This window comes from Littorina saxatilis, linkage group LG17, assembly GCF_037325665.1.
Source record: "Littorina saxatilis isolate snail1 linkage group LG17, US_GU_Lsax_2.0, whole genome shotgun sequence".
Taxonomy (NCBI): domain Eukaryota; kingdom Metazoa; phylum Mollusca; class Gastropoda; order Littorinimorpha; family Littorinidae; genus Littorina; species Littorina saxatilis.
Genome location: NC_090261.1, coordinates 5,142,105 through 5,161,575, shown reverse-complemented (window position 1 = coordinate 5,161,575; position 19,471 = coordinate 5,142,105). Strand labels below are relative to the sequence as shown.

Below are 19,471 nucleotides of genomic sequence, written 5' to 3'. Positions count from 1 at the left end.
TATCTAGAATCGTCCCCACCCCACCCCTCCTCCCTTCAGTCCTTCGACTTTAATTTATTTTTATTTATTTATTAAGGAGATTTCTATAGCGCATACCTAAAAGAACTATGCTTTTCTCTTACGTCTATCTGTCCCTTCGTCCTATCACCCCCCTTCTCCATCACTTTTCAATCTGTGTGAACACAATTCCTTTGGGCTTTTTCCCTAAGACTGACGTATTTTCCACATCAAAGACTTTCCACAAGGTCTTTGACATTCCAAGGACACTAGAGTATTGAACTTGAGTTCATGACTCTGCTCATTTAGTTATTTACCTGTCTGGCGTTCCATTACAACGCAGAGCAATGCCTAGCAAGTGTCTACATTTCAAGCCAAGTGTGTTGAATAATTCACTGTCGGTATCACCAAGTCTACGCAGCTATCTTTAGAGTGGTCCAAGCTTCATAACATTTCACTTCGACTGAAGATAAGTCTACAAAGCTAGCGCTGTCTTCAAAACGGACCAGAGCTGGGTGCAACCAATAATTCAACCAAGCTTTTATTCAATGTGTTAATCATCTTTCTATAATTATACGAAGAAGTAGTTCCTGAGTTTCAGGTTTCCCTCACAAAAACGCAAAGAACGAAGTATTGTTGCAAGACAGAAACATGGCAAGAGCCAAGACGGCACGTGACACCAAGGCATTCCGATGTCAAGGTCATTTTTTTTACTGCCAATATCCTGTTGAAGCAGGCTCTTAAGTTTTCATTTTCACTCAACGTCCTGCGTGCTTTACCCGGGGGACGTTTATTGGGTCCATGCACACGTCCGAGTTCATTGCCTGGGTAAAGTGCTGGGCGGCATGGGTATAGCTTTCTCCTTTGTGTGCTCCTTCGTTAGCTAGTATTTTTAGTGTGGATATTGTTGTTTGGGGAGCTAGCTCTCTCTCTCCCTCTGTCTGTCTGTCTGTCTGACTGTCTCTCTCTCTCTCTCTCTCTCTCTCTCTCTCTCTCTCTCTCTCTCTCTCTCTCTCTCTGAATCTGAATCTGAATCTGAATCTCTCTCTCTCTCTCTCTCTCTCTCTCTCTCTCTCTCTCTCTCTCTCTCACTCTCTCTCTGAATCTGAATCTCTCTCTCTCTCTCTCTCTCTCTCTCTCCCTCTCTCCCTCTGTCTATCTCTCTCCAAACATACTCACATTTCTCTCTCTCTCTCTCTCTCCCTCTCTCTCTCTCTCTCTCTCTCTCTCTCTCTCTCGCCTTAAACCTCTATCCTTGAAAAAAGTTCTATCATCTCTCTGTCTCTCTCTCTCTGTGTCTCTCTCTATCTCTCTCTGTCTCTCTCTGTCTCTCTCTCTCTGTCTCTCTCTGTCTCTCTCTGTGTGTGTCTCTCTCTCTCTCTCTCTCTCTCTCTCTTCTTATATTACTACTATTGCGTGTGTCTGCGTTTCATCATAAAAAGTTTGTTCCTATGTATTCCCATTTCGATTATAACCATTTTGCTTAGATCAGGACTAGCTGTAAGAAAGGTCCTACGGACCTAATGCTATCTTTCCTGTAATAAAGTTCAATGTTTCAATGTTTCAATGTTTCTCTGTCTCTCTCTCTCTCTGTCTCTCTCTCTCTCTCTGTCTCCCTGTCTCCCTGTCTCTGTCTCTCTCTCTCTGTCTCCCTGTCTCTCTCTCTCTCTCTCTCTGTCTCTCTCTCTGTGTGTGTCTCTCTCTGTGTGTGTCTCTCTCTGTGTGTGTCTCTCTCTCTCTCTCTCTCTCTCTCTCTCTCTCTCTCTCTCTCTCTCTCTCTCTCTCTCAGTGGAAGGGACAGACTGGTGACTATAGCAGTAGCTCGTATTGTCTTATCATCGTTAGATATATTTGAGGAGACAAAGAGATACAGAGAGAACGGGTACCGAGGGACAGAGAGACACAGAGACACAGACAGACAGACACAGACAGACAGACACAGACAGACAGACAGACAGACAGAAAAAGAGACAAAATGAGTCAAAGATAGCATAGGCAGAGAGAGAGAGAGAGAGAGAGAGAGAGAGAGAGAGAGAGAGAGAGAGAGAGAGAGACCGAGGCAGAGGCAGAGAGATAGAATAGAGAGACAAAGAAACTGAGAGAACAGATAGGCAGAGAGACAGAGAGAGAGAGACAGAGAGAGAGAGACAGAGAGAGAGAGAGAGAGAGAGGGGGGGGGGAGAGAGAGAGACAGAGGCAGAAGCAGAGATAGAATAGAGAGACAAAGAAACCGAGAGAACAGATAGGCAGAGAGACACAGAGAGAGAGAAAAACGGACAGAATTGCAGTAGGGCATGATGGCCATGATGAATTTGAGCTTTTCAACTGACGGTGTTCGTAAGGTTTCTAATGGCTCACAATTTAAAGTCAGCGTTGCTATGGTTTCTTCTTGGACAAACGCAACGGCAAGTCCAAGCATAGAACACAGAAGCACTCTGAGTGCAGTGGATAATATGTCATTCATGGACGGAGAAAGTTGGGGGGGGGGGGGCGGGGGATGGCGGGATGGGGGGGGGGAGAGATGCAACGAAGACGAGGAGAATCAACTCGATGCGAAGCCAGAGCCAGGAAAATAGGATGCCGCCGGAGAGTGACAGACGAACGGAAAGGCAGAATTACTCTGACAATGGTGAAAGACATCAGCCTGAGACAATGGGAGGGGGAAGCAAAGGATGAGCAAGATCAGACTCAGCTACAATCGCTAGAGTGACAGGACGAGAGTGTGAGACTGAGAGAGAGAGAGGGAGGGCGGAGGGAGAGGAAAAGATAGAAAGATACTGAGACAGACAGACCGACCGCTAGACAGACAGACAGACAGACAGACAGACAGACAGACAGACACACACACACACACACACACACACACACACACACACACACACACACACACACACACACACACACACACACACAGGGACAGAGAGGGATGTACAGAGAGAACGGGTATCATTCAATCGGATTCATACAGCCGGACATGAGTGATCAAATTTGAAGAATGCGTTTTCCATGTTCTGGGAGGAGTATCAAATTTGCCCGACATAATCATCAGCCTGGCTATCCTCTACGCATACACAAGATTTTCAAAACAATGCGATTTCAACGACAGTCACTTAAGCTCTCCTTTCGTTCATTCGATGTTTCGTTGGGTTTTATAACTACAAACCATACCACCCCACCTCCACCACCACCACAGCGTATAAGTAGATAAATAAATTTAAAACAAACAAAAACTAGAATCTTCGCAAAAGGAACTGGAACTGGACCTTAATGCGATTTTCTTGCTGAGAGCAAAATGATACCGAATATTGATACAGGTTGCTTATATCGATACCGACGAGACAGATGCGCCTTGTTTTTCTGAGGCCCATGCTACATGAGGCAACATTACTGTAAAATAATGTTGGCAGTCGATCTGTCTTGAGATTTGTAAAAATATTGTCTGTATCCACAGTAGCTGCTGCCCCAGAAACCCTGGTGTATTGAGCAGTGACATTTCTTTCCTTCTTTTCGTTATTCTTTTTTGTTCCACCTTTGCTTCTGCAGAGTTTATATTATCACCGCCTTCATCATTGTCATGAACGTCATTGTCATAACCGTCATCATCAACGGTATTTTTTTTTATATAACGATTTGTTGTGCCTAGTCTTGTTTCAGGTAGTCCTGTCTGTCGCATACTTTCTTGTTTTCGGATTACACGTTGTAAAACAAAATACTTAAATGAAGACACACGAACAATCAAAAGATTCTAATTCGCACTAATATTTAACATGGTCTGGAGCACTGTACATGTACTGATGACTGTGGGGTCGCCTAATACAGACCGCATTTGCATTTAAATTAACAGAGGCACGTGTGATAATTATTAGTTGCAGTAAAACAAATATTTATGATGTGTTTCTCTCTCTGTTTCAGCCACATCAGTTATCGTCCGACCAAATTGAAGGTAAGAACCTGCTGTATGTCTGTTTGTCTGTCTGACTAGTCCTTGCCTGTCTGTCTGTCTCTCTGTCTGTCTGTCTGTCTGTCTGTCTCTCGGTCTGTCTGTCTGTCTGTCTGTCTGTCGAACTGTCTGTCCGTATGTCTGTCTATGTGCCTGAATGTATGTATTTCTATGTATACTTTTGTCTGTCTGTCTTTCCTTATCTGTCCTTCCTCTGTCCACCCCTGCGTCAGTCTGTATTGCTATCTTTCTGTTTGTCTGTTGGTCTGTTTGTCTCCATATCTGTGTTTGTCAGTCTGTCTGACTATCTTTGTCACAGTCTGTCTGTCTGTTTGTCTCTCTCCAGACTTTCCTGCACACACACGTGACTCTCCACTCCCTGAGTTCAATCACCCCTTGCCATCTCGAGTCACGGAGTTAATAGTTTTGGTCATGCGTGAGACGGGAAGTTTATGTCCCGATGGGAAAGTTTTATTCGCCCCCCCCCCCCCCCCCCCCCCCATCCAACCCCGCTTTCGAGAGTAATCGCATCTCTGACTCTCTGTCTCTCTCTCTATCTCTCTCACTCTCTCTCTCTTTCTCTCTCTCTCTCTCTCCCTCTCTCTCCCTCTATCTTTCTCTCTCTCTCTGTCTCTCTCTCTCTCTCTCTCTCTGTCTCTCTCTCTCTCTAAATCTATCCTAGATCCTGTTTGGCTTTCCATAGTTGACTCGTTTCGGATAAGCTCACGCAGACCACGACGAAAATCATCCTTTCGACACAGGCAATGATGACGCAGTAAACTGACCTACAGCATGATGTAACCTACAATTAACCTAATCAGGCGTTTGCTGATTCGAGAGGGTAACAGAGTCGAGGCCAGATGTCGGCCATCGGTTTTCGACGACTAATTATTATACTAATTATACTATTTATACTTATATATATATATATTAAACTAATTATCGACCGGCACGGTTGGCCTAGTGGTAAGGCGTCCGCCCCGTGATCGGGAGGTCGTGGGTTCGAACCCCGGCCGGGTCATACCTAAGACTTTAAAATTGGCAGTGGCTGCTCGGCCTGGCGTCTGGCATTATGGGGTTAGTGCTAGGACTGGGTGGTCCGGTGTCAGAATAATGTGACTGGGTGAGACATGAAGCCTGTGCTGCGACTTCTGTCTTGTGTGTGGCGCACGTTATATGTCAAAGCAGCACCGCCCTGATAATTATGGCCCTTCGTGGTCGGCTGGGAGTTAAACAAACAAACGAACAAAACTAATTATCGGCTTATTATTCTAGCTTTGAATAAGCAAAGTCATCGCCTAATTTTTTTGACAGGACTGGCAGGACATCGAGATGGGAAAAAATGAAGTTAGATTGTCACACACGAAAATTACTAGAGTACTGTAAAAAAAAAAATCCTCCAGTTGAACCGTTACGAACGAATTTAGAAAACAGGCTACTGATTGTACGTCAAATTTCTCAAAATGTCTGGAACATTGTCATCCTTCCAGCATCTACTATTTTTATTCCACTCACGCACACAATCAGTCCAGGATGAGATTTCTAGTTTCCTTTGTAACTCAGCTGCCTAATGTCTGTGAAAGAAAGAACAACTCTCATTTGCGAGGCTGCTTGATTCCGTTCTTGTAACCTGATCAGTATACATACTTTGGTTCTCAAACTGTAGGCGTTGTATACACATCGACAGACAGAACTAGATACTTCATGTTAGATATACACTAATTGCTCAGGTAACCCATAAGGTGTGTGTCAGTGTGGTACACTACATGTACAGAATGACTGATTGTTGATGTCGATGGTGCACTTTCCTATTAAACCAAACCCGAACGGCCATAGACGAATAGATTTGTCAGAACTTGAACAACAGTAAATGAATGCATCTCTTCCTGACCATCTTTTCAACTTGCTGTGGTATGTCTTTTTCTTCTTCTTAGCTGAAACTCCCACGTACACTCGTGTTTTCGTGTTTGTTTGTTTGGTTGTTGTTTTTTGTTTAGTTTTTTTTATGCTGTGGTACATACAGAATCAAAAATCAAGACAGGTAAATTGTTGGAACGTTGATATTGACAACATGACGTTACAGTCACGGTCTTTTAGGTGAATTTGGATGTATTAATTTTTTTATTTGTGGTACATACAGTTCCATAGTGTTTTTTGGTGTTTTTTTGGTTTTTTTTTTTTTTTCTTTCAATTTTACCAGAAATTTCGAAGTCGAGCTTGGTTCTGAAATAAGACCTTCATGTTAGTTTTTGGATTTCCATAGTGTTGATTAACTTCCTATATAATTTGATGTACGCAGTTTGGGATGAATACTATAAATGCATGTTCCACGTAGAAGCACAAAAAATCGGTGTGGTACGGATCATTGGCAATGTGAAGGGAGATGGTATGCGCATCACGGTCTGTCTACACTTAACACAGAAGTGTGGCCCAGTTCACTCAGTCACTTTCAGCTTGCATGATGTTTTAAATGTCGGTTTTAAATCAAACAGTGTAGCGTCTTTCGCATTAGTGAATTTCAGTCTCTCTTTCTGTCTGTCTGTCTGTGTGTTTGTGTGTTTGTGTCTGTCTGTTTGTCTTTGTGTGTGTGTGTGTGTGTGTGTGTGTGTGTGTGTGTGTGTGTGTGTGTGCGTGCGTGCGTGCGTGCGTGCGTGCGTGCGTGCGTGCGTGTGTGTGTGTGTCTCTCTGTCTGTCTGTCTCTCTGTCTCTCTGTCTCTCTCTCTCTCTCTCTCTCTCTCTCTCTCTCTCTCTCTCTCTCTCTCTCTCTCTCTCTCTCTCTCTCTCTCTCTCACACACACACAGAATGAATCTCACCCACTCCTGGTTGTTCGGTCTGTGCCTGTCCCCACCAAGTGACCGTGGTGTGGTGACATTTCAATTACCTGGGGAGCTCAACAGTTCACACACGCTGGACCCGTGCATAGCATTTTTCTACGCCGCTTTAGATTGTCCATAATTCCGCAGTGTGTGTGTGTGTGTGTGTGTGTGTGTGTGTGTGTGTGTATGTGTGTGTGTGTGTGTGTATGTGTACCTGTATTTGCCTGTTTGTCCTTGAGCACGCGTGAGTTTTAGCTAGATACATAGCGACGGAATGAGGAGAAAAGACGCACAGAAATGAATAGCGGAGAGAGAGATGAAAAGTTTTAATGAAGTGCCTGGTTCAATGCCCATATAGAATTCCGTGGACCCATTAGGAGTCAGGAAAATGGTTCCCAGCGGTGCAATTTGGACACAGCGCTGTGGTATTTGTTTTGTTTGTTGTTGACGTTATGTTGACGTTATGTTGACGTTATGTTGACGTTATGTTGACGTTATGTTGACGTTATGTTGACGTTATGTTGACGTTATGTTGACGTTATGTGTGTTGTTTGTGCGCTTCCTTGCTCCCATGCTTTTTTTTTTTGCTTTTTTTTTTAATTTTTCTCTTTCTCTCTCTCTCTCTCTCTCTCTCTCTCTCTCTCTCTCTCTCTCTCTCTCTCTCTCTCTCTCTCTCTCTCTCTCTCTCTCTCACTTTGTCTTCAGTCCAGGGCGTTTGCGTTTTACTGTGCATGGTGTCTCTTTGTTTCCAAATGAACTCTTTTAGTGACTACAGCGACAGGCAACACACGGACAAGAAAAAGGGAGGAAGGACCAAGGCGATGGAATGGCCTGGTGTGCTAGAAAAAAGGCCACAGGCCAATCGTCAGGATGGTACCAGTTAACGACCCCCATAAAAGGAGTCATGCACTCGTCATAACCTCCGTCTGGCACGGATAGAAACCATTTCTTCATAGGGAAATGGTGTTGTGTCGTCTAGTTCATGGGGAAATGGTGTTGTGTCGTCTAGTTCATGGGGAAATGGTGTATTGTATACCAGTTCATGGAGAAATGGTGTATTGTCTACCAGTTCATGGGGAAATGGTGTATTGTCTACCAGTTCATGGGGACATGGTGTATTGTCTATGTAGTTCATAGGGAAATGGTGTTGTGTCGTCTAGTTCATATGGAAATGGTGTTGTGTCGTCTAGTTCATGGGGAAATAGTGTATTGTCTACCAGTTCATGGGGAAATGATACATGTATTGTCTACTAGTTCATGGGGAAATATTGTATTGTCTACTAGTTCATGGGGAAATGGTGTATTGACTTCTAGTTCATGGAGAAATGGTGTATTGTCCACTAGTTCATGGGGAAATGGTGTATTGTCTCCTAGTTCATGGGGAAATGGTGTATAGTCTACTAGTTCATGGGGAAATGGTGTATAGTCTACTAGTTCATGGGGAAATGGTGTATTGTCTACTAGTTCAGGGGGAAATGGTGTATTGTCTTCTAGTTTATGGGGAAATGGTGTATTGTCTATTAGTTCATGGGGAAATGGTGTATTGTCTACTAGTTCATGGGGAAATAGTGTATTGTCTACTAGTTCATGGGGAAATGGTGTATTGTCTACTAGTTCATGGGGAAAATGGTGTATTGTCTACTAGTTCTTGGGGAAATGGTGTATTGTCTACTAGTTCATGGGGAAATGGTGTATTGTCTACTAGTTCATGGGGAAATAGTGTATTGTCTACTAGTTCATGGGGAAATGGTGTATTGTCTACTAGTTCATGGGGAAAATGGTGTATTGTCTACTAGTTCTTGGGGAAATGGTGTATTGTCTACTAGTTCACGGGGAAATGATGTATTGTCTACTAGTTCTCTCTCTCTCTCTCTCTCTCTCTCTCTCTCTCTCTCTCGCTCTCTCTCTCTCTCTCTCTCTCTCTCTCGATCTCTCTCTCTCTCTCTCTCTCAAACTATTCATCTATCTTTGCATTCATGCATATGCAAGTACAAGCTTCAAACTAGAAATGTAATTTTCAAATCACCTGCCTCTGAAATAATTTTGCACAGCCGGAAGTCTGCAAGCGGCTTAAGTGTTATCCCGAAGTGGTTCGATTGCAAACCGCTCTATTCAGTGCTAGTTGAGGATCGTATTTTTCATCCCAAGTAACAGCTTCGCTAGGGATTATCCAGATTTGCTGCTTTACACAAATAATCATTTCTTCTGCCCTCATCAATCCGCCATATTCCACAGCAAGCGTTCATGTAAGGGATTTTTGTTTTCGATCTCTGCCTGGACAAGCGATTGTCTGGCGCCATATTCATTCGTAAGCCTATGTCGAGTCCGTCGTCTGTTGCGTTGCTTTCAAAAGTGTTTCCTGTCTGCGGTGGTCGCTATGGAAAGGTGAATTGCATAGGGGGGGGGGGGGGGGTCGCGGGTCTGTTATGGGGTTGTCTTAGTGTGTAGGTGGTCGTGATCGAGAGGTGTCAGCATTCCATGTTTGTGCGATGCTCGCGGCATACACCTGCCTACTCATTTTGTTTTCTGTCTCAACAAGTAAACGCAAACGCACATGCGAAGATGATTTTATGTACGGTAGGTATCTATCTCTATCTCTCTCTCTCTCTCTCTCTCTCTCTCTCTCTCTCTCTCTCTCTCTCTCTCTCTCTCTCTCTCTCTCTCTCTCTCTCTCGGTCTCTCTCTCTCTCTTTCTCTCTCTCTCTCTTTCTCTCTCTCTCTCTCTCTCTCTCTCTCTCTCTCTCTCTCTCTCTCTCTCTCTCTCTCTCTCTCTCTCTCTCTCTCTCTCTCTCTCTCTCTCTCTCTCTCTCTCTCTCGGTCTCTCTCTCTCTCTCTTTCTCTCTCTCTCTCTCTCTCTCTCTCTCTCTCTCTCTCTCTCTCTCTCTCTCTCTCTCTCTCTCTCTCGGTCTCTCTGTCTGTCTCTCACTCTCTCTCTCTCGCTCTCTCTCTCTACGAGCGTACGCTTTCAACTTTGTCATGCGGATGAGACAATTGCATTCCCAAGTCACTGCCGTTGTCTCATGACGAACTATTTTTGTGATTCAAATGCCGTTTACAACGGTGCTTGGGGGGGCTACTCAAATGCAAATATTTATTCTGATAATGGACGATAATGGACATTCCAATACCCTTTGAGGAGAGAAGTTTTCTTAGATGCAGCACACGTTTCTGTTTCAACTCATCGTACTACAGGTGTTTGTCAGACGTAGGAACGTTGCTGACCGTTTCCAGTCGCGAGCTCTGACTGAAGACATGATACCGGGAACGCTAAACCACAAGTTACCAATTCAGACAGGAAGGTTTATAAATATAATACAGAAGAAAAGAGTGTGTAGAAAGTGCAATAATGGCGATAATGGGGATGAATTCCATTATGTGTTTAACTGCAGTTTCTTTAACGAATTAAAACAAAAATGTATCCCACTCAAGTATCGAAAAAATCCAAATGTAATAAAATTTCAACTTTTATTTTCAACACACACAAAAAAAGTATTGTTAAACTTAATTCACTTGATAAAGGATATTTCAAAAGAATTTTAAACAGGTGTTGATAGGGAAAAAAACACACAGCACAAAATAAGAAAAAAATAATGATTTAGACAGCAGATTGTAGGTTTTTTTTATCACACTTAATGTTACGCCATATATAACGAGAATGATTATTTTGGGGATTGATTTCCACATTGTAAAACAAGTTATTTGATATTTTATTTTAACAGCGGAGCGGGTTTGTGTGTATGTATTGACGGAATAACCTGCATTCCTCTCTTTATTGTTCTTGTATTTTTGTATTTATTAATTTGTTTTCTTTTTTTTCTTTTCATGTACCCCCATGGGGTTCCCTGAAAATAAAATTTGACTTGACTTGACTTGGGAGTGGAGATATGCATCCAACGGCTATTTGTGACCCTCCACCACGAAATGAGTCGCATGTCACCTCGCGCGGTTCTGCGCTAGGCTTAATATAAGTCCGGGGAGTGTATGGTAACAGTGTGAGGGTCACCTTAGTCACAGGCTTATAACTCAAACAGTTTTTGCTCTTTTCTAAAACGGTTTTCACCACTGAATAGAGCATAAAAAACTCTCTAGGAAAATGTAAAAATATGAAAATCATGCAAAGGTGACATGCGACTCATTTCGTGTTGGAGGGTCACATTTGGTCAGGGCGACCCTCTGTCCTGTTCACTTTCCCATCCTCGCTGGCTTGGATCGCTTCAAATGTCTGGCCGCTCTTTATTCCATTAGTCGGTGGCATTACAAAATGGACAGCAGACTTTTTGTTTTTCGGTGTCAGTATTTCCGATGCAGGCACACGCCCGTCAGCCGAGCGCTAGAAAGCGACCCCAGCAGCGTCCTTCGGGAGTGGTTGTCCCTGGCCAAGCAAACAAACATGCGCCATGGCCGCCGCGCACGGCATTCTGGGAAATGTCATCGCTCGTCCTGCCGCTGCTCCTATTCGCGGCTGGCTGCCAAGTTGGTCGTGCCGCTGCTGATGGCGATGGTGCTGCAGTAGCAGCTGGCGATGGTGGACCGTCTGAAGCCTGATGATGTCTCCAGGGATGGGGACCGTCACTGGGCTGTAGCTTGCTTAATGTTACTTCTCTGTCGCTCCGTGCCGCAGGGGTCAGGCTGGGTAGAGGGAGGGGTAGTTGGGGGGGGGGGGGGGGATGGGACTGGGTAGGAAGAGTAGGAGCGAATCGAAGCCCAGGTTGACTTGATTCGTACAGTCAAGTTGTTCCGAACTCAGGCTACTAATGCGAATTATCGGATAATGTCCACACTTTGGTCCCTAGCTTTCCACAGAAGAGTTGACAGTAATGTGTTCCACAGAGCATCTCTCTCTCTCTCTCTCTCTCTCTCTCTCTCTCTCTCTCTCTCTCTCTCTCTCTCTCTCTCTCTCTCTCTCTCTCGTGACTCTCTTTCTCTCGTGACTCTCTCTCTCTCTCTCTCTCTCTCTCGTGACTCTCTCTCTCTCTCTCTATCTCTCTCTCTCTCGTAACTCTCTCTCTCTCTCTCTCGTGACTCTCTCTCTCTCTCGTGACTCTCTCTCTCTCTCTCTCGTGACTCTCTCTCTCTCGTGACTCTCTCTCTCTCTCGTGACTCTCTCTCTCTCGTGACTCTCTCTCTCTCTCGTGACTCTCTCTCTCTCTCTCTCTCGTGACTCTCTCTCTCTCTCTCGTGACTCTCTCTCTCTCTCTCGTGACTCTCTCTCTCTCTCTCGTGACTCTCTCTCTCTCGTGACTCTCTCTCTCTCGTGACTCTCTCTCTCTCTCTCTCTCGTGACTCTCTTTCTCTCGTGACTCTCTCTCTCTCTCTCTCTCTCGTGACTCTCTCTCTCTCTATCTCTCTCTCTCTCGTAAGTCTCTCTCTCTCGTGACTCTCTCTCTCGTGACTCTCTCTCTCTCGTGACTCTCTCTCTCTCGTGACTCTCTCTCTCTCGTAACTCTCTCTCTCTCTCTCGTGACTCTCTCTCTCTCGTAACTCTCTCTCTCTCTCTCTCTCTCTCTCTCTCTCTCTCTCTCTCTCTCTCTCGTGACTCTCTCTCTCTCGTAACTCTCTCTCTCTCTCTCGTGACTCTCTCTCTCTCTCGTGACTCTCTCTCTCTCGTGACTCTGTCTCTCTCTCTCTATCTCTCTCTCTCTCTCTCGTAACTCTCTCTCTCTCACTCTCTCTCTCTCTCGTGACTCTCTCTCTCTCTCGTGACTCTCTCTCTCTCGTGACTCTCTTTCTCTCTCGTGACTCTCTCTCTCTCTCTCTCTCGTAACTCTCTCTCTCTCTCGTGACTCTCTCTCTCTCGTGACTCTCTCTCTCTCGTGACTCTGTCTCTCTCTCGTGACTCTCTCTCTCTCTCTCTCTCTCTCTCGTGACTCTCTCTCTCTCTCGTAACTCTCTCTCTCTCTCCCTCCCCCCACCTCTCTCTCTCTCTCCCTCCCCCTCTCTCTCTCTCTCTCTCCCTCTCTTTTTTCTCTCTCTCCCTCCCCCTCTCTCACTCTGTCGCTCGCTCTCTCTGCATGCCCCCACCCCGCCCTACCTCTCTCCTCAACACTCTTACTCAACAGATACTTCTAATCACTTTAACCAATGAACACTTCAGCATGCTGTTTGTCTTTGCAGCGCGGGAGACAGGGAGGACCGGTATTAATATGTCTCCAGGGACGGACGAACAGGGGGAATATTCAATACAATATTCATGTCTGGAGACGCGAGCCCCCGGATGTGGCGGTGATGTGTAATGTGCGAATTACCGGACCGCTCATAGCTGCCGCTGCTGAAAATTAAGCCCACAGGTTTCGGAACAATACGACTCACGTTTGAAGCGTGGAGTTGGTTGGTGGCTGCTTTTGTAGCTGATAAATATACTTGTACTCGAATACAGAATACAGAATACAGAATCTTTAATTGCCCTAGGTTTGGAATTTGGCTTGACATTGCGGTTAAGAAACTTTCACTCCAGCCATGCACACCCAATACACGCATCTATAAAAACTGATTAACGACATCAATGTAATAGGACTCTGGACAGCAATTAAAGTTACATACACTACAAATAGCAACACAGAAGCATGGAAGTGCCTGAAGACATACGATCAGGAGAGATGCGTGACTGCCATTGTCGTCGAGAAAGTTACTGAGTCATAACTGAAACGAAGAATTACAGACCGAGGGAGAGGATAGTGGGCGAGGGAGAGGATAGTGGGCGAGGGAGAGGATAGTGGGCGAGGGACACATAATTCAATGGTGTGGGTTGGTGTGTTCACTGACCGTAAAAGTTTAATTACCACGGTCGTCACTGTAATCGTCATTGTAAGAAACCCAAGACATACAAGAACAAGAACATAAATTAGTATTTCCACAATCATGCAAAGAAGAACAAGTTGGCTCACACACGATGGTTGGAAGTCCCCAATCTTGCTGTAGTATTACTAAAAGATGGCTCTGTTACCAACTTTCTTTTCTGTTGACGCTGCGCGCCCTACATTACAGAGGTTGCGGGGAGATCGGTCGAATACTCTAAACGCAAAAATGACGTCATTTTTCTCGACTCCGACTGTCGGAGTTACGCCCGTTCTGTCCACAGGCACTCGTCACGAGCGGGTCCGGGATTAAAGTGGGCGGGGCCAGGGCGCTCTCCCTTTAGGAACGGTCCCCCGGGGGACGAACTGGTACTGTAGCTAGGAACGGTCCCCCGGGGGACGAACTGGTACTGTAGCTAGGAACGGTCCCCCGGGGGACGAACTGGTACTGTCGCTAGGAACGGTCCCCCGGGGGACGAACTGGTACTGTAGCACCAAACGGGATACTATCATGCAGCCTGATATGAGAGAAACGATGTCGTCTTTCTCTCGGTTCTATACTATTCGCCGGATCCCTTTTTCCCCGCAACTTGAATATCAACATCGGCGGAAGGACACAGTACGCGTCATACGAGCGTGGGTGTAATGGGGGCGGATTATCAGCGTAAAAAACAAAGGCTTCCAGACTGTTACGTTTTACTTGCATGTCAAACAAGAGAGAAAGGTCACTGACGCGCCCCGGGGTAATGAGCGAAAGGCTGAGGTAATGCAATTACCGAACTTTGTTTCCTCCTCCGCAAGGTTGCTTCCCGTTGGTTCAACACGCAACCATCAAAGACTTTATTTAAAAGGGTGAGGACGTGTGGCCCTTTCACGACTTTTCAAAAGTTGTTTCGTTTTCAAGCTCGGCCCTGACTTTTTTTCAGGTTTATACATCCACCCACCACCCCCCATCACCCATGCACAAAGTTGGAAACAAAATCAGGGCGTTCTCTTGTATAAACGGTATAATTCTCCGGTAAAGGCGAGCGGAAAGCGTAACATGCGATTCAGTTGATTCAGCTAGTAATCTGTTTTGTAATGTTTGGTGCCCATAAGATAAATAAATGATGTACGTCTTTCGTGGAGACGTTTGAACTGCGATTTCAACGTAATCAGTATTGACAGAGCTCTGTTTGAAGTCACTCTGAAGCACGCCATTCGCATCAGTATTATTATGAGTTATTTCTAATATGCTGACTGTTAGCAAATGATAACAAGACATGTCGAGAAAAAAGATATCAAGCATGAGCCTTTTAGGCGAATGCTGATATCGTTTGTGAGACATGTCTGTTATCATTTGCTAACAGTCAGCATATTAGAAATAACGGTTTTATTACCGTTTAATTCGACCAAAAGAAATTTCGAAGCAACCCCGCGAATTAGACAGAACAGCCGCAATGGGAACTTGAGCGCTTCTACCTGATTATGCCTGTCAGTCAAAGAATTCTCGTGACCTGAGTCAGCCAATCGGAGTAACACACCTCACGTGATGAATATTCACAGGTCAAATGCCTTTGACACACAACAATCTCACAAGATAAGCCATGTTGAACATGCGTTTCGGTTGCTTTGCTTTTTCTCGTTGAACAGAGAGCGACAGATTTAGAACCAACTCCAGACGGATGGGAAATGACGTAAAGATACATTTGATGTAAAGCGAGTGGCGCAATTTTACTTGATTTTTCCAAACTTTGATCATTTAGATTTCAAGTGAGCGGTCGGCATTGCACACTCAGACGATGGGCGGTGTTCCGTTACGCACCCACCGACAAAACTCGCTTTTCGGTATTTTTTTTTTTAGATTATTACCTGACAGCATTTGAAGTGTCATTGCATTCTTTAGAATAAATCACGCTACTATTGTTCAATTACATTTTTACTTTGTCTTGTTAATTTTTAGCGTGATAAACAAAAAGGGTCCCTGCCTGAACGTTATAACATTTAGAGGGTCACCTAGAATCCGTCCTGATTGGTCAAAAAGCCATATGGGGCACTGAATTGGTAATAAAACTGGATATGAACAACTGGGCAAAGATCAGTTTCAACGTAAGAAATAAACGTTCGTATAAAACTCCGTTCACTTAAAATAAAACAGCACATTAACAATGCGTATTCCAAAATCAGTGATTTCCGCTGCCTTCACGAAAACTTGGAAAACATAGTTCAGACACCGGCTCTCGTGTTTCCTCTTCCTTTCGATTTTCTTTGATTGACCAAACTCTCTCTCTCCTCTCCTTTCAACTCTCCTCTCAACTCTCCTCTCCTCTCCTCTCAACTCTCCCTCTCTCTCTCTCTCTCTCTCTCTCTCTCTCTCTCTCTCTCTCTCTCTCTCTCTCTCTCTCTCTCTCTCTCTCTCTCTCTCTCTCTCTCTCTGTCCAGCCCTAACCCCCACGCCAATCCCCCTTCACAAACACCCACCAACTGATTGTACTGGCTCCAAACAATCTTACGAAATGGATCGCCCAAATGTCCACAATTGCCCAAACTATAAATTCGTTTTGGAAATACAAAAGTGTAACTGAGATCATGAAGGAAGTCGTATTTATGAAGCAACGGATCTCTTGTCATGAACACGTAACCTATAGCCACAAACATGGTACATTCACAGAGTAAGGAGTTCAGACTTTGGTTTAAACAAGTTTATTCAATAAATTCCATTGGTACTATTACCGCATACATGTGTTCCTACATGGAGCACAACAAGCTAAGCTTATACGCGTACTCTTAAAAGCAAATGAAATTTGGCGGACGATTTTAACATAACAAATTTGAAATAATGTCAAAATAATAATGGTAAATTATGGTAGACAAACATGTAACAATAAAAGGGAAAAAAAAACAAAGGAAAAAAATAAATAAAAATAAAAACCAATGCTAAACTAACAACAGTACTCACACGCGCTCGCACACTCACTCGCACACACACGCATACAATGACTTCCACATGGTTGAAAATAGAATACTACCAGAACAAGGAAATGTAAACAGTACTGCACATGGTCGTTTCGAACATGGATGAGATAAATGCATTCATTATTCAAAACGTTTGCTTAATAAGATAAACCTGAATAACTGGTCAAATATCAATGCATTTTCGCTGTCTGACTTGTCTCTATTGCCATACAGAAAATCATCAGCGGTTAGCAAATCATAGTTGGGCAGTGTTGACAAGGTGACTTCACGTATTTGAAGAGATAAGGGGCAATGAAAAATATAGTGCTCCGCATTTTCAACACGATAACCACAAGTGCATGACGGGTCGGGAATTAAATGTCTGTCAAATAGATCACTATTTAGATTGCTGATCCTCAATCTCAGTCTGCAATGGATAATTTCTGATTTTCGATCAGATGTGTATCTATACGAGGGGACAACAGAATCATCAGAACTAATACGTTTTTTAAATAACCCAATAGAATCAAGTTGTTTTACAGTATCTGGAAGCTCATTCCACAGGGAAGTCGAAGACACAAAAAATGACTTTTTATACAATTCAGTTCGAGAGAGGGGAGTCTGTCTGTCAAGTGGTCTTCGTCTATGGTAAGGGTTCACAGAAGCAACGAGAGGAGGCAGACGTTCTAGTAAGTATGGTGGCACGCGTGCATTAACTAATTTGAAATACAAAATCAATTTGTGTCTTTTTCGCCTCTCCTTCAGTGTTGTAAATCCTGATTCATCGTACAATTTTTGGTGACTCGTGCCACGAACTGCACCGATAATGGTTCTTATGGCATCAAGATGCAAGTTTTCTAATAAAGTAGCTAATCTGTCAGAACAGTTATCCCAAATGACGTCACAAAAATCAAAACGGGGAATAATAAAAGATTTATACATAAGTTCAAGTGCCTTTCGGCTAAGGCGATACTTATAGGACCGAAAACATGAGAGAAGAACACGTACTTTAGATATAATTGACTGAACATGTGATTCCCATTTGCAGTCGCTCTGAATCAGTACACCAAGATGTTTGTGAACGTGGTTTTCTCTCAGAATTGTTCCATCAAATACAAGAGGAAAGGTTTCAGGCATTCTATTTCCAGAAAAGGTCATCAAATCTGTTTTTAAATTATTGAAATTAACTTTCCATTTTTCCGCCCAGTGTGCAATTTTGGCTAAGTCTGCATTTAAGATCTGTGTCCGCGTGTTTGCATCATTTAGAGATAAATACAAACTGGTATCATCAGCAAAAAGTTTAATGACAGATTCGATATTAATGACAATATCGTTAATGTACACAAGGAACAACAAGGGCCCCAGAACAGAACCTTGGGGAACACCTGAACAAACACGTCCGTATGTCGATTTCCTGCCACGAACGAGAATAATCATAAGCGACTGGATATTTCCCTTGTTAAGAAAAGATAGTTTATACACAGATAGCGCTGACGCAACAGGGAGATAACTTCCCACACTGGCTCTGTATTGAGACAGACTACACCCACCCATCTAGGTCACAGCTCGTTGCAAAAAATCAAACAAGGCAGAGCCAAGGGTGTGAGACAATCTCCCCGACACGTGCGCCCCATCCTTTTGCATCAGGCATGAAGTCATTGTGGACAACAACAAACAACAACAAGCAAACAAAACAACAACAAGCAAACAAACCAACAATCAAACAAACACACAATCAACAACGTCGACAGTTAAAGTCAACAATCAAAAACAATCGAAAACAAAATATTTAGACACGCAGTCTCGCGTGTTAATGTAAAATATAGGGTAAACTAAGGTATCAATCAAAGGTAACTATTTCAAAAATAACTAAAAAATAACTAAAACAACCAGAGATAATAGAAGAGAAAGTACTGCCACTTGCTCTCTTGAACAACATTTAATGTTCACATGCAAGACAAAGGGTAAAATGCTGACCGCATTAAGTTTTGTCGTTTGGCCTGTGGTCTTTCAATACGTGCACAAACTAGGGCAGGCGTGTATGGCATTCCGTTTGTCAAATAATTATTTGGATACTTTTTCATGTTTTTTTCACCAGTTTTAGCTAAATAATCATTATTTAGAAGCTCATGTGCTAAATAAGTAATTGTTTATAAACAATGTAAAACAATTCTAAATATTTTTTTGTTTACGTAAACAATTCATTATTTACGTAAATAATTCATTGTTTACGTAAATAATGATTTATTTACGTAAACAATATATTATTTAGACTTATATTACATTGTTTATAAAGAATCAGCAATGTTGCTAAATAAATCATTATTTACGTAAACAATGAATTATTTACGTAAACAATGAATTGTTTAGGGAAAGCAGTTTTCATTATTTAGGGGAATCAAGAATTGACTTCTAAGCTTCATTTTTTTTCTTTGTGTATATACTATAATTCAATACAAGGTATCTCCAAACATTATTTATCAGAAAATGTTCGTAAATTTGTTTATTTTACAAGCTGAAATTGCCGTACGAAAAGAACTGAATGCGAAAACAAACAAAAGGTCAAGGTCATAACCGGGAGTGTTTAGTGTTTGCATTCTCTCCCTTGAAGTTGTTGAAAAAAGTTTTCCGTCCTAAGTTTTCTGTTCTGTCTCAACAAAAACTTTCTCTTTCCATTTCTCTTACTGCATGATTACACTTTTTTTTTTATCTGTAGGTTACACAACACAACACAACTTGGTATGAGCTCTGACGCGATGACGTCACACAGTCGTGTGCAGAGTTGTCCGGCCTTGCCTCTGGCATTCCGGCGGAACTCGCGAGAAGGCAACACGCGAAATCTGCACTCTGAATCTTCCGCATTTATCGACATGGTCTCTAGTTGTAGTGTTAAACATTGCCATAACAGACAAGATAGAGATAGGGACAGAAGATTCTTTTCTGTTCCATTTGTTGTCAACGGAAAGGGCAAAGAGACAAGGGATTTGAC

At 43.3% G+C, this 19,471-nt stretch overlaps 1 long non-coding RNA gene across 1 annotated transcript in view; it reads left to right on the top strand.

Annotated features, from left to right (window-relative positions):
- The window catches only part of LOC138952991 (uncharacterized), a 97,741-nt gene that overhangs the window by 51,338 nt on the left and 26,932 nt on the right, over nucleotides 1-19,471 (top strand). The window contains exon 2 of the long non-coding RNA XR_011451466.1: nucleotides 3,910-3,940. This is a non-coding gene — a long non-coding RNA (uncharacterized lncRNA). The remainder of the gene's footprint in view (nucleotides 1-3,909; nucleotides 3,941-19,471) is intronic.